This window comes from Thamnophis elegans, chromosome 8, assembly GCF_009769535.1.
Source record: "Thamnophis elegans isolate rThaEle1 chromosome 8, rThaEle1.pri, whole genome shotgun sequence".
In the NCBI taxonomy this organism is placed as follows: Eukaryota; Metazoa; Chordata; class Lepidosauria; order Squamata; family Colubridae; genus Thamnophis; species Thamnophis elegans.
In genome coordinates, this window is record NC_045548.1 from 33399891 (window position 1) to 33403568 (window position 3678).

Here is a 3678-nt window from a genome sequence, read left to right on the forward strand (position 1 = left end):
ATCTGACATTACTACTCACCATCATAGCCCCGGAGAGCGGAGATCTATCTGGACTGACCGGGGACCGGGCAGTTCGGGAGGCTGGCTGTGGTTGCCGCCGCCGTAGCCCTCCTTGGATACCCCCCCTTCCCTCCATTTCGCTCGGCTCCCTCGTCATCGTCGTCGCAGCCTCTCCCCTTCGCTCTTTGTGTCCGGGCTTTGTCCTTTGGCAATATCCTTTCTTCTGTTTGCCTTCGCTGCTGCAAAGCCTCCTCCTGTTCCCTTGCCTAGCATTGCCTCTCCACTATCCTGGCCTGTGACCATCTGTTTTTGGCCCTTTAACATCCGACCTCCTCTGATCGCATTGCTGCCCGTCACTGCCCCTGGAATACCAACTCGGACAGCACCCATCTAATTACAACTCTTAGGACGCCATGGACTGTGTTTTTGCGGTGCATTCGTTTTACGGAAGGAGCGATAGAGGATGGCAGAAATATGGGTGGGGACTTGGCGTTTTAACAACCGATGCACCCCCCTCCTCTCTCTCAACCTGTTCCAACCACCCCCAGACTTTGGACTCTCTCAGGCCTATAGGAAAGGGGGAAGACAAGACACTCCCCTGCATACCATCTACATACCTTCCATGGACCGTTGTTGGCTTTTGTTTTGGGTTACATCCTGACCTGGAGGGGGTGAGACTATGAAGCTATTGCTTGTTAAAATCTGGCGTTTACGCCCTGCCCCCTCCATTTGCAACCATCTCGCCCAACACGGACTTTGGACCTTTGGCCTTGGGCACCTTTTTGGGACTCGGAGGAAGGGAGAGGGGCGGAGGAGCCCTCTTTGGACCTTGCCCTCTCTACTGGACCTTGCAGAGGAGAAGGCTAAGAACATTAAGACCTTTTCTCCTATCCTGGCACAAGCCTTGTACGAACCTTGTACGGTTGTGCAATTTTTAACTGGTATGGTGAGTGTATGGGACCTGCATGTGAATGAGTGAATGATCCCACATTTTATTATCCTATTATTACTGTATTCTATGTGTTTTAATTACTACGTGGGGACTGCTTAGGTGAACAAATGAGTGTGTTTGATTCGGAGGGCCTGTCGAGAAACGCGGGAGCCATAGGGGTGGTTGATGGAACTACGGACACGGGAGTGGGCCGGAGCATTACGGTCTTAACAGGGAGGGGCAGATATGGCGGGGACTTTAGAGCTGGCCATTACTGGGGAAGGAGGGCTCGCTACATTACAGAGATCCCTCCTTCCGGCCCTATGAGTCCCACTCCAAGGCCAGATGGCGCGAGTAATCAGGGCTCTGGTCTCAGGCTGTTGTCGCTAAATGCCAGGTCTGTAGTTCACAAGGCTCCTCTCATCCGGGACTTAATTTTAGACGAGAGGGCAGACCTGGCATGTATTACTGAAACCTGGCTGGGCCCGGAGGGAGGAGTCCCCCTCGTAGAGATGTGCCCAGAGGGTTTTCAGGTGCTCCATCAGCCGAGAGCTCAGAGAAGGGGTGGGGGTGTGGCCATTGTTATCCGAGAGTCTCTAGTACCTCGTAGGATCCCTGCTCCGGAGCTTGTCGGGTGTGAGTCCCTGCTGGTGAAGTTGGACCTCAAGGGTCAAGTGGGTCTGCTGTTAACGTACCTGCCTCCCAACAGCATTGCAGAAGCCCTCCCCTCGCTCCTCGAGTCGGTAGCCGAGCTGGCAATTGAGTTCTCCAGGCTTATGGTTCTGGGGGATTTCAATTTGCCTTCGCTCGGTGAACACTGATGGAGCGCAGGAGTTCATGGCTTCCATGACAGCCATGGGCTTGACCCAAGTAATTCGGGGCCCAACCCACTCGGCGGGTCACATGCTCGACCTTGTATTTCTCTCGGAGCAGTGGACTTGTGATCTTGGTCTGAGGGGGAGTGAGATCGTACCCCTGTCGTGGTCAGACCACTACCTACTGAGGCTTGACTTTCGGAGACCAAACCCCTACTGTAGGGAGGAGGAACTGACCAGGTGGTTCCGCCCCAGGCGACTTATGGACCCTTTGGGGTTCCAGACGGAGCTTGGGGTTATCCCTGATACCCTCGCCTGCGGTCCGGCAGAGACTCTGGTTGCTGCTTGGAACTCGGCAGCGACGGAGTCTCTTAACCGGATTGCGCCTCTACGGCCGCTCCGAGGCAGTGGATCCAGGAGGGCCCCTTGGTTTACTGAGGAACTCCGGGAGATGAAGCACCGAAAGAGACACCTAGAGCACCAATGGAGATGCAGTAAATCCGAATCGAACCGAGCACTTTTAACATCCTGCATCAGAGAGTACATCCGGGCAATCAGGACGTCAAAAAGAACTTACATAGCCACTCTGATTGCTTCCGCTGAGTCACGCCCAGCCGCCCTGTTCAGGATAACCCGTTCCCTCCTAAATAAGCGGGATACGGATGATCCTTTGCAGGGCAGGGCTGAGGACTACGTCCAGTTCCTCGCGGATAAAGTTGCTCGGTTTCGGGCGGACCTGGACTCCAATCCTGCAGAACCAGCCGAGGCACTAAGGGATAATCTGGTAGGTCATCGCTGGATTGATTTTCAAGCTGTTACCCCTGAGGACGTGGACAAGGCTATGAGAGCTGTGGGTGCCTCCACATGCGTGCTGGACCCGTGCCCCTCCTGGCTGGTTGTTAACAGCAGGGAGGTGACACGGGGCTGGATCCAGGCGGTTGTTGCCGCCTCCCTTCGGGAGGGGGTCTTTCCCCCTGCTTTAAAGGCAGCGGTGGTGAGACCCCTCCTGAAGAAACCATCTCTGGATCCAGCCGTTCTAAACAACTATCTTTCAGTCTCCAACCTCCCCTTTGTGGGGAAGGTTGTTGAGAAGGTGGTGGCCTTTCAGCTCCAACGGTCCTTGGAGGAAGCTAGTTATCTTGACCCATTCCAGTCGGGCTTCAGACCTGGCTACAGCACAGAAACCGCTTTGGTCGCATTGACCGATGATCTCTGAGGAGCCAGGGATGGAGGCCATGCCTCCATCCTGGTACTCCTTGACCTCTCTGCGACTTTCGATACCATCGACCATGGTATCCTTCTGCGACGACTGCGGGAGGTGGGGGTGGGAGGCACTGTCTTATCGTGGTTCTCCTCTTACCTCTCGGGCAGGTCACAGTCGGTGTTGGTCGGAGGGCAGAGATCGACCCCTAGGCCCCTAACATATGGGGTGCCGCAGGGTTCGGTCCTGTCCCCCCTACTTTTTAATATCTACATGAAACCGCTGGGCGAGATCATTCGGCGGCACGGGATAAAATACCACCAGTACGCGGACGATACACAGTTGTATCTGTCCGCCCCGTGCCAACTCAATGAAGCGATGGACGTGATGAGCCAGGGCCTTGAGGCTGTTAGAGACTGGATGGGGGTTAACAAGCTTGTACTCAATCCAGATAAGACCGAGTGGCTGCTGTGCTTCCCTCCCACTAATTGGCCAAGTGTTCCATCTCTCAGGCTGGGGGGTCAAATAGTACGCCCCTCAGATAGGGTCCGCAACTTGGGAGTCCTCCTGGACCCACAGCTGACTTTTGAACACCATTTGTCAGCTGTGACCAGGGGGGCATTTGCCCAGGTTCGCCTGGTGCACCAGTTGCGTCCCTACCTGAACCGGGAGGCTCTCACAACAGTCACTCGTCCCATTGTGACTTCTAGGCTGGAGTACTGCAATGTGCT